Below are 12504 nucleotides of genomic sequence, written 5' to 3'. Positions count from 1 at the left end.
GGGCCCAAGCGCCAAGCTGGCATCGTTCCCAGTCCATTCCGAGGAGGTGGTAGCAGAGGAAACCCTCAGCAGCGAAAACGACGTCCACCGCCTCGCCTCGACAAACGGCCGCAGGTAGGGGCCAAACAAGAAAACACCGGTCCACCCAAGCACATCACACTGTGCCTAGCCTGTGGGGGATCGCATCAAAGGGCCACCTGCAAGTTTAAAGGAGCCACCTGTAACAACTGCCATAAAAGGGGGCACATCGCGAGAGTCTGCCAAACCCCCAAAGCGCTGCACACAGACTCCTCCTCGCACTCGGGACCTCAGAGGCAAGTATTAAACTGTCGCACGCACCGCCTTGCCAAGCGTACTTGCCACACTGTTAGTAAAATTTCTCTCTCCGTTTCCCTAGAAGGTAAACCGTGCCACATGGAGGTTGACACAGGGTCAGCGCTCTCAATAATTTCGTGGAACACCCTCAAGAGACTCCACCCCAGCCTATCTACCACCCGGCTTCAAAGATGCGAGTTCGGCCTGAAGGACTACCAGGGAAGACCATTCCTGTGATCGGCAGAGGTAAGTTCTTTGTCAGTTTTAGAACTTTTAAAGGTCACCTACCTCTAGTGGTAGTTAACGGCAATTTACCCACCTTATTGGGGCTCGATTGGTTTCCCCACCTCGGCCTAGGGCTAACAGGAGTCCATGCTGTCTCAACCTTAGACACTGACTCCTTATTCGCTGATTTCGCAGATGTGTTCAGCAAGGAGCTGGGGTGTTATAATGGAACCCCCATCTCATTCACAGTTGACCCCCAGGCAGTTCCAATCAGACTAAAACCGCGTAGAGTTCCATTTGCTATTCGACCAAAACTAGACGCTGAATTGGATAAACTATTAAAACAAGGGGTCATTGAGCCAACAGATTTCGCCAAGTGGGAGACGCCCATTGTCACACCCCTCAAAAAAGATGGTAGCCTGAGAATTTGCTCGGACTACAAGACAACAATCAAATATTTACAAGTTAGCGCCTACCCTGTGCCCGTCATTCAGCACTTATTGCACACATTCGAGCCGGGCAGTATTTTCGCTAAATTGGACATGTCTCAAGCGTATCAGCAGTTCCCTGTTGATAACCAAACAGCGGAACTTCAGACCATCGTCACTCACAGGGGTGCCTTCCGATGCAAGCGTCTCCAATTTGGCGTAAGTGTTGCCCCAGGGATTTTTCAGTCCCTCATGGAGCGGATTTTACAGGGCCTCCCTGGTGTAGTACCCTACTTCGACGACATCTTGGTCTCAGCCAGGGACAGACCCCAACTCTTCCAGAGAGTGCGAGCAGTGTTAGAGAGGTTCAGACAGCATGGCCTCAAGTTAAAAAAAAGAAAAATGTGCCATTGCCACTAGACAGGTGGACTTTCTGGGTTATAAAATTGACGCCTCTGGCATTCACCCCCTGGAGTCCAAGGTCAGGGCAATCCACGAGGCTCCCACTCCAACCTCCAAAACGGAGCTGCAAGCTTTCTTGGGGCTGCTGAACTTTTACGCATCCTTCTTGCCCCACAAAGCCTCAGTAGCCGAACCCCTTCACAGATTATTGGACAAACAGTCACCGTGGCACTGGGGGCACAAAGAAGACCAGGCGTTTAACACCGTCAAATCACTACTCACGTCAGAGGCGGTGCTTATCCAATTCGACCCTAACCTTCCTTTAGTACTGGCAGCAGACGCATCCCCTTTTGGAATTGGGGCGGTCCTTAGTCACAGACTTCCCAATGGCGCCGAGGCTCCCATCGCCTTTTTCTCAAGGACGCTCTCGGCCACGGAACGCAATTACAGCCAGATCGACAAGGAAGCCCTAGCAGCTGTTGCGGCCATGAAAAAGTTTCACGAATTCCTTTTTGGCCATTTTTTCGAACTGGTTACGGACCATAAGCCCCTCCTGGGCCTACTGGCCGGGGACAAACAGACCCCTCAGGTCATTTCCCCTAGAATGACAAGGTGGACACTCTTCCTAGCGGCCTACTCCTACAAACTTATTCACCGCCGGGCAAAACACTGTCCCACGCCGACGCGCTCAGTCGCTGCCCCTTACCCGCTCTGGCTGAAGACCCCGCTCCTGTCAACGCCATTTTCGAGATCACCCAGTTGGACCTGCCCATCACCGCCCTTGACATCGCCGCCAAAACCAAGGCAGACCAAACGCTCGCCCAGGTGCTCGACTGGGTGAGGAGGGGTGGCCGGGTGGCATCGTTGATAACAAATTAACTCCATTTAAGACTCGCATGCAGGAGCTGTCCAGTTTGCAGGGTTGTCTACTATGGGGCACTCAGTGGTCATTCCGACCTCGCTGCGTACCCGAGTCCTGGAGGCGTTGCACGAAGGACACCCTGGCATCGTGAGAATGAAAGCATTAGCACGCAGCTACATGTGGTGGCCGGGTCTAGACGAGGACATTGTCAATTGGGTAAGTTCCTGCAACATCTGTCAGGAATCCCGTCCTGCTCCCCCCATTGCCACCCCTACCAGATGGAAGAGCGCCAGCGTGCCCTTGGTCTAGAATCCATATCGATCTGGCCGGCCCCTTGCATGGGAAGATGTTCCTAGTGGTCGTGGACGCTTATTCCAAATGGATTGATGTAGCACAGCTATCCACGACCACCACACTAGCAATCACCAACGTGTTAACGCGCCTGTTCGCTACGCACGGACTACCCGACTCCATCGTCTCCGATAATGGCCCACAGTTCGCATCAATAGAGTTCAGCCGTTTTACTGCCAACCTGGGCATCCGCCACATTTTCACAGCCCCATTTCACCCTGCCAGTAATGGGTTGGCGGAAAGAGCCGTCAGGACCACCAAAGAAGCCCTCGCCAGGTTCAGCAGGGATGACTGGCACCACAAACTCTCACGGTTCCTAATGAGCCAGCACTCAACCCCTGTTCAGTCACCAATAAGTCCCCAGCAGAGCTCCTGATGGGCCGGCGCCTGAGGACTGTATTGGACAGACTTCACCCACATTACTGCCCTGACTCTCCCCTCGCTTCCACTTCGGGGGTTAGACATTTTATGTTACAGGAGCCTGTATTCGCGAGGAATTTCGCTGGGGACCCACTATGGATGCCAGGCGAGGTCATCGCCATCACCGGGCCGAGATCGTATAGGGTCAGGCTGGAGGATGGTCGCGTCTGGAGGAGGCACATAGACCAACTGCGGAGGCGCCACAGCACCCTTGCCAGCAGAAATCCAGAATCACCAGACGAAGGGGAACCGCCTCATCCGCCTCTCAGCCTCATCGCACCCAACATCCAGTCCGCACCAACAGCCGTTCCGGTCAGCCCGAACTCGGACAACAGCGCCCCGAGAGTTGACCAGCCTGATCCAGCCCACGGGAACTCGCCCCAGTATCCAACCCTGTGAGTCCCGAGATGCCCAATCCGGAGAGCGCGTTGGCGACACGCTGCCGGCTCAACCGTCACAGACTGATTCTGAACGGACAGACAATGCTCCCGAGCTGCGCCGTTCCGGGCGCCAACACAAACCCCCCGTCTACCTCAAGGACTATGCATGTTCGCATCTGGGGGGAAGGGGTGTTATGTCCTGAGGACTCTAGGAGTTCTCACTCAGGTCCACTCACTTTGTGTGGGCGTTCTTCCCCCTTTCCTCATTGGTTGATTCTCTCCAGCAGCCAGCTATAAAAGCAGGCTGCAGGGTCCAACCAGTTGCTGATTGCTGCGAGCCAGTTCCAGGCGTGGCAAGCACGGTCAGCCCTTTATTGTTATAATAAAGTATTGTTGCACTCATGCTCTGGTTCAGCCTCTCATTGCTCAAACTTAACAGTGGCCTATATACATGCCACCTGTTATTCATTTTGGTTTTTTTCTGGAATATTTTCTGAACCGCATTGTGATTTGGGGATCCCTGGTGATCTTTGACATCCTTTCAGGAGATCTGCAAAGTCAAATACATATCTTAAAATTGCCTGTTTTTAATAGATAATACAGTAAATATTACTTTACCAAAGCTCTTAGAGGTTTTCAATTATTTTTAAGAATGCAAGAGAGTCTAAGATCAAAAATTTGATAATTTCTTCTCTAATTTAAAAAATAACCACACACATGTAACCTTTTTTATAGGAAAAATGTATTTAGAAGAGTAAAGAAATAAACAAGACTTTTATAGCTACAAAAACTTTATGCTATAGTTTACCTTAATATAGTGAGATTAAAAACTGCAGAAGTAAATCAGATAATACTAAATGTCCTAGAGTACACTTACTACTTATTGGAGTCATTGATTTAAAGTCTTATTGATTTAAAGCTATCACAAATGTTTTTCAAGACAGACTCTAAAGGAATGCTTATTGTAACGAATTCTCTGGATTTGCATAATTATATGTCATCCTTCCCAGGTAGATTAGACAAGAATCAATACCAGATGCATTAATTCTATTTTATTGTAAGACTATATTAAACCAATCTTGCAGATTTATAATACAAATCTCCCATGTTTCTTTTACAGCCTGAGAAAGTAAGGGAAGTTCTTTATCTGCTCTTTAAGTAACTGTAGTGGTGGCCGTTTATATGATTGTTCTCTGCACAACATTTGTCCCCGTTCATCTGTCTCATTTACACATACCATTACATCAGCCTATTTTTTTCTTCTTCTATTCAGTTAACATTAGAAAATCTTTCTCAAGTGATTGACACCAAAGTTCACTGTTAGCATACACTGTTATGACTTAGCATACACACTTAGCACTGACACAATCTTTCATATTACAATCTGTAACTATTGCAGCTGCTGTGCTAACAAAGGGGTGCTGCTCTATGAAAAAGGATTAGGTGAGTGGTTGAAAAGCTCAGTTCACAGGACACTCTAATAAGTAATATGATTCATTTCATTTTGGCCTACAGTATTACATAAACCCAGTTGCTATAATTTGGTTTATGATTTAGCCTATTGCGTAGATTCAACTGTGTTGAATAATTCAATAATTCAATAAACTATGGTTAACCAGGGAGAAGCAGACAAGAGGTATCAAATGTTTGGCTTATGTATCTTTGGTGCCATCAAAAAGATATAGAAATAATAGGGTTAAAAGAATATCAGCCCTGAAGGAGTGTATACTTCTACTGATAAAAAGTTTATTTCTTAAGTATTCAGTAACTGCTTTTACCAGTAGATGTCATTATAGCAATGGTAATATAGAGATAACAGATTAAACAGATATAAGTAAGTCTAGCAAAATCATAAGCCAAATATATTTTATATGTACTTTCTTTAAAATGCAATTTATACTACTTAGCAACTGTTTAATAAAGCTTTTAATAACATATTGGACTCTATTATGTTTCTATAAAAAGGACTTATGAAGCAGCAATTTGTTGGAGATGTAATAAGGGTAATGCTTGTTTAAAATATATGTTTTTACAATATCCCCTACTTACTAAGTTCGGGGAGAAAGGTGGAACCATAGAAATGTGATCTTGTGGCAAAACCTAAAATTATCAGAATAATATTCCTTGAATTATATACATAGTACATGGATTTTAAGAACTGGACAACTGAAATGGATTCTGCATGCCCTCACTGTAATGAAAAAAAACTAAAAAGATACTGCAGCATTGAAAAGGTAAGCAATTTCAAAACTGTGTTTTCCTTTATCCACTTTATAAAGTGACCCGAAGAGAGTAAATATGTATCTTAACTGGAGAGGAAGCTTCTTTGGCTGCAGTCAAATGCGTATTTAACATAGATATAAATCCTATTGAATGAGTGTGATTTACTTCTGAATAAATGTAAGATTTCATTGCATTCCCTGCTCCTTCTTCATCATTTTGTACTTTTGTGTTGTTTCCCAAGACATCCTCCTATTTTCACTGGGGAAGCATAATAAAGCTCTTTATTATGTTTTTACAAGCCATCTCCTATATTTGTTATTTGAATATTTATTTATACAGGATATGTTTTACTGTGATTATTAAATCTTAGAGATTATTAAACGTTAGCGATACCTTTGGCATTCTACCTACATACATTCAATCATAATTTCAAGGTGAAAATTGAAATTATTAGAACAGGGATGGAGTGTCAGTGTTCTTCTACATGTTATTGAACCATTTTCCAAAGGATTAAGCCATTATGGTTACTTGGAAGCACTCTAGAAACACTGCTTCAGCAACACTTTGATTTGCCACACAGTATGTATCTCGAGCAGGTCAAAAGAGATGCTGGTTAGTTTTACTTGGTGTATATACATAAGAACCAGCACTTAACAAAATTACTGCCAAATAAACTATTGCTATCTGACTATTAGACAGAGAAGAAATGGATAGCTTCAGTTCCAAGTACAGATTGGTACTTGAAATTAGTTTATTGTTTATGCTGAATTTCCTCATAAGGTCATGTTCCAAATACTTCAATGTTTTAAATCTAGCCCTCTCCCTGGTTTTGTTTAATGTTATTATGATAAATATTAGAAAACTGTTTCAATATAGTTTGGTTAATCTTAGAAATACAGTACTGGAAATTTGTGCCAATTTATTTTAAAGGTACGAATATACTTGTCCATACCAGTATCCTAGTCTGAATCATGCATCTTGTAAATTTCACTGTATTCCAAGATACTTACTTCTCAATTAGTATTCACATGAGTGTAACTTCAACTACAGGTTACAACTGTTTTCACAATATACACTGTATTAAAATAGTCTAAAAACAAATGCTCCAAAAATGAACCTTTATTAAAATGTTTGTTGTATGGATAATAATACACACAGGCACATAACCAACAATAGATATTTAGATTAATTTCTTATTTTCTGCAGAGACAATCAAATGACCTTATTAGCTGGCAGCTCTGTGTTTCCAAAAGTTTCTTGGCTTGGTTTGGTTTAAAACTGGTTACGTAGGTCTTCACACATTTTCAAACTCTTAAAAAGCAAATATTTTTCAAGCTAAAAATAGCAAAGGAGAAAAAGGTTGGGCAAGGTCCTCTCCCTGAGTAAATGTGCAGTAATTCTGTGGAAAGGAGAAAGCGATAGATATCTCAAATATAAAATCTTGTTTATTTGTGCAAATATATATAGAGAGTCTAGTTGAAAGGTATATAAATATAATGTAAAGTACCCCCAAAAAACCCTCAGTTAAAAACTTAGTTGGAGCATTTGTATAATAAGAGTAAAAACAAAATACTCATACCAAAATTTACTAACATACTGTTTTTAACATCAGAAGGAAGAGTCAAGTCTTCAGTGCTTCTGAAAGGCCAACAGAACCAGAGCCATCCAAGCTTCTGAGGGGAAGGCAATCTGGAACAGCAAAGCTGTACTTCCTGGGTCATATCAAGTGACATTGCTTCACAGAAGGGACCCAGAACATGTCAATAGCACTGGGTAGCTGTTGATAGACAGCTAAGCAGAATCAGTCCTGATTAGTATTTGGAAGAAAGAAAATGCCCAGGGCTGTAGACTGGGAGGTAAAACAAAACAAAACAACCCCCCCCCCCCGAAGAATATGTTGTCAATTGAAAGGGGACTTGACTTCTTTTAACATAAATAAATGCGTATCTGCTTTTCCCAATTTATGATGTTGATGTTATCCATTCAGTTGTGTCTGACTCTTGGTGATTCTATGAGCCAGGTCTCTCCACATCTTACAGTCTTGCACTAATTCTTTAAATTGTTCCATGTTCTGACTGATGTCAGCTATAATGGTGTCCAGCCGCCATGTTTTTGGTGACCTAGTTCCCTTTTACTGCTAACTCTTCCAAACATATTTGCTTTCTCTAATCTATGAACTCTAATCAATGTACTTGCAATCTGAACACATTCTGGAAGGGCAGTTTATAAGTCTGGTGGTTAAATGGGAAAGCAGATATAAGGTCTACATTTCTATTAAATTTGGATTGAACTGTAGAAAGGGAATTTCATGAAGACAGTAGTGTCACAAAAAAACAGGAAAAGCCCAAGGGGAACATCAGGTCAGCCAGAAAACAAACTTACATAGGAAAAGGAATCAAATAAAAAGTATTAAAGAATCCCTATAGACAAAAGCCTATGTAATTAAGAAAACTAGACAAATAGGAAAAGGAAACAAAAGATAATTTAGAAAACCCTTACAAACACAGGACATACCAAATAAGCAAAACAGACAAAAGACACAAAATATAAATTACAAAAGGGACAGACAAGAGCTTGCCAAAGAACAAACACGAAAAACTATCTTAAAGCTAAAAGAGATTACAGAAAACCAATAATACAATCTGGCCACCCCACAGAGTTTGCCCTCTGGTGGAAATAAAGACAAACTCAAACAGGATTTGAAACAGGCACAAATACAAACACTCACACAAAATCAACTTACAAAGGGAGAAAAGGGTATAAAAAACCAGGACTTATCATAAGAAACTAGCTAGCTCAGGAACACAGACTTCTTGCTGTTCTCCACCTTCCTGAAAAAATAAAAAGATCCAGCTTTCAAGCTGTTGTCCGTATCCTTGCGCTGGAGCTCTCCCAGCGGGAAAATCGAATCCTCGAAAGAAAGGCATTTTGACACCTTTCAACAGAACCATAACAAATACATTATCCAGCTTCAACTTACAGATTTTCAGATGTGTTTAATTATATTTTCTAATGTTTTTAGTCAGAATGGTAGATTCAATGTTAGTTATGAGTACTGCTCCATGTCCTTTGTAACTAAATAGTATTTTTCATCATAAGGATATTCTGAGAACTATAGTTCCAACACACATGAGTGATACCAGATTCAAAAAGTAAATTATACAGTTTAAGTACAGTGTGTGCACAGGTTATTATTGCAATGCTTTTATGTGGGAGAAGAATTCCAGATCTAATTTAAAGTGTATGTTAAGACTTGCAAATAGCATGGGCCCAAAATTGCTGCTTCTGTCATCTTATTCTTTGGTCTTGAGTTATTTTTTTATGGCATAAAATCAAGTAAGGATCTTTACATGCACTGTATCCAGACTTCAAATGCAATCCTGCCTGCCTTTTTTCTTGCTTTCCAACTTACTGTGATGAGTTACGGTCTTATTCTTGTCCTAAATATGTGACTCCATATTATCTGAACTCAATCCTCTGTTTCTCTTTATTTTTAATTGGTTTTGCCTATCAGACTTGTTTTTCTGACAGGATTTCATATATTTTTATAAAGGTTTTTTTTAACTGTCTTGATTGTTTGGCAGTCTCTAGTTCAAAAACAAGGTCTTTAGATTATTCCATAGTAGATAAGTTTTTTCTCTCTATTTCAATTAGTCAATTAGTGTTTTGTTACACATTTATGATTCTGACAACAGTTTATACATAGATGCATAAGGTAGGACTAAATTGTAAGATCCATTCAGATAAAGCATATTCTGAATCTTTAAAACATGGATTGCATTTCTCAGGCATGATATGCATTTTCATTAAAAATACAATTTCACTCCAAAATAAGCATGCCTTTAGTTCCTTCTATTTAATATCTAGGACAGCTTATCTATGTATTGACATCACAGCAATTACCCATTTCTGCTTTTCTCTACCACCACTGAGTGGTAAAATATAAAATGATTCGGAAAGAGATATGAATACCTGAGGAGATGGGGGAAAGAATAAAAACACCAAATCCTTAGAATAATATGAAATATTCCTAAAATAAAGGGCTAAAACCTTGGAGCATTAAATCATGATTTAGAATTAGTCTATTCTGGCTCATTACAATGAACCAATTTCAAAAAGCAAGTAAAAAATTGTTAGGGAGCAATATTTCCTTCCTCTCCCAGTCATTGTTGGTTTTCCTTATTGTTGGAGCATCATGGAACTTAAGGAGGGTATGCTACTAGGTATATGTAGCCCACTTTGGTTGTGCAATCCTGTGCTATAAATTCAAACTCTGAATTTTTTTGTACTTTCAGTTCAAGAAGAAGAATTGCCTAATAACTGATTGCATTATTAGTATATTTCTAAGTGCTGTCACGTAAGATTAGTATCATCAGTCAAATCTTTTTTATCTAAATTGGAGTTAACAAAATGATATCCTGCAAATTCCATCTCAGTGCATTCTCACTCTCCAAATACTTGCACCAGACTTATTTATTACTTATTTATTTTTATAAACAAGTATTGCAAAATTTCCTTGCAAATACAAAAAGCCATGGTTGATGAACCTTATAAAACATTTCCTATTCAAGGGTAATTTATTGTTCTTCCTTCAATAAGTGAATGGAGCTGAACAGACTAGGATGATGGGAGGAATTCCCATGTCCAATTGTTTTAGCTTTTACATGTAGAATTGAGTTTTCTGAGCAGACACTCTGGCTTAATCAACTAGAAAGTATTATATGAATGGTATATTCATATACTGTATGCATTAAGTTGTATATTTTAAAAACATAGTTTTCATTTCAATAAATGTAAACCTCAACTTACAGCAGTAATGAGGATTGTCCATCATGTTCATAAGCTATGATGGTTATAAAATGGCATTCCCACCATCCAGTCAGAGCTGAAAAAGCTTCTTAGATGAGAAGCAAAATGTCTTCAAAGAAAAACCAAAAAATCCAGTTGCCTCTTGAAAAACCTTTGGGACAACCATGATCTGGATGACTGAGAAGCACCATAGACATAAATCAATATCTTCATAAATGATTTAGATGAGGGAATAGAATGGGAACTCCTCAAATTTTCAAGTGACATTAAATTAAAAGGAATAGCCAACACCACCAAAGATAGCGTCATCATTCAGAAACATCTTGATAAACTTGAACCATATCTAACAAAATAAAATTCAGTTGGATAAAAGTAAGATTTTACACTTAGGCAAGAAAAAAACCACTTGTATAAGTACAAGATCAAGATCCTATGAATTATTAGTACCACTTTACAAAGCCTCAGTAGGACCACACTTGGAGTACTGCATCCAATTTTAGTCATCACAATATAAAAAGACACTGGAAAGAGTATAGAGAAGAGCAACAAGGATGATTAGGGGGCTGGGGGCTAACCTTATGAAGAAAAATTGCAGGAATTGGGCATGTCTAGTCTAGTGAAAAGAAGTACTATGGGAGACATGACAGCAGTGTTGCAATATCTGAGGAGGTATCACAAAGATAACAGTTTCAGCCTATTTTCCAAAGAATCAGAAGGCAAGACAAGAAACAATGAATGGAGACTAATCAAGGAAAGAAGAAACCTGGAACTAAGGACACATTTCCTTAAAACCAAGAGAATGACTTGCCTTTAGAAGTTGTGGGTGCCCCATTGATGGAGGCTTTTAAGAAGACACTAGACAGCCACTTGTCTGAAATGGCATAGGATCTCCTTCGAACAGGGGGTTGGACTAGCTGAACTCCAAGAACTCTTCCAACTCTATAATTCTATGTTCTATTTATATATACTGTGATGCTAAGGCTTTCAAGATTCTTTATCTAGGAGGCTAGCAGCTGATCAGTCAGAAAGTCTGCTTGTCGTGTATTCATATACAACTCATATTGTGCTACGAAAGTTATCATCCTTTCTGATTTTCTTCCAAATCATTCTGGCAAGCTGCCCTGTGTTCTTTATAAAATGGCAATGTTGCCAGCGAAGGTGTGGGGATGGATCCTAAGTCAAATTCTGCATTGGAGCTGATATTGTGCATTTCATTTTCCATCCTGGCATAGAACAGCATCCAATGTGACTTGGTCTGCTGCTGTTCTGGTTTGTGGTTCATATAACATGTTGCTGTTTTTTCTTGAAATTTTTTGTGAGTTGAGAAGATTAATGTCAAATACAAAAGACCATGTCCACACATGAAGATCCAGTTAAATTGATTTATTGTTTTAAAAAACTTATGCAAAGGAATTTTCTCAACTAATGGTTAGAATCTGCTTATAGATAGATAAGTCAATGGAATTGAAAGGTAGGGTTTGGAAAGTCTGCTTGTAGAGATTCTAGGCTCATCCCTATTTTAACTCTGCCTCCAGCTCTACCACTTCTTCTCCCACATACTATATATATTCAAGTGACATACTCATTTATTGAATTAACCCCATTTTTGAGCTAACACAGAATGAATTCCAATCTTTCTGTAGAGTTTATGTATGCACAAATTGCTTGATTGAAAGTAAACATTGTTGTTTTTAAAGTATTGAGTACTTTCAGCTATAACTTTAACATTCTAGTTTGTTTAGTTCCCTTCATGTTAGATTGGGTAGATCGGTTCCCACAGAGACGCGAGACCAAGTGTACATTCAGCTCTTTATTTCAGTGTTAAGACCTGTACAAGATCTTGGAGCTGCGGCAGCCCTTCATATAGGGATTGCTCGTGGCTCGGTGGCCAATGACAGCGCTTTGAATCTTCCGTGATTGGCTCGGCCAATCGCGGTTGATTCTTAGCGCGCCAATCACAGCCGTTCAGTTGACCAATTGGGTTGCGATCCGTGTGGACCAATCATAATTCAGTGTTTGGAGAATGCTAATATAGAACACTTCATATATTTAAGGAAGGACTGAAAATTATCCTTGAATGGAAAAAGTT

This window comes from Pseudonaja textilis, chromosome Z, assembly GCF_049901715.1.
Source record: "Pseudonaja textilis isolate UNSWEBS1 chromosome Z, rPseTex1.2, whole genome shotgun sequence".
NCBI classification, from domain to species: domain Eukaryota; kingdom Metazoa; phylum Chordata; class Lepidosauria; order Squamata; family Elapidae; genus Pseudonaja; species Pseudonaja textilis.
Note: the sequence above shows the minus strand (reverse complement) of the source record.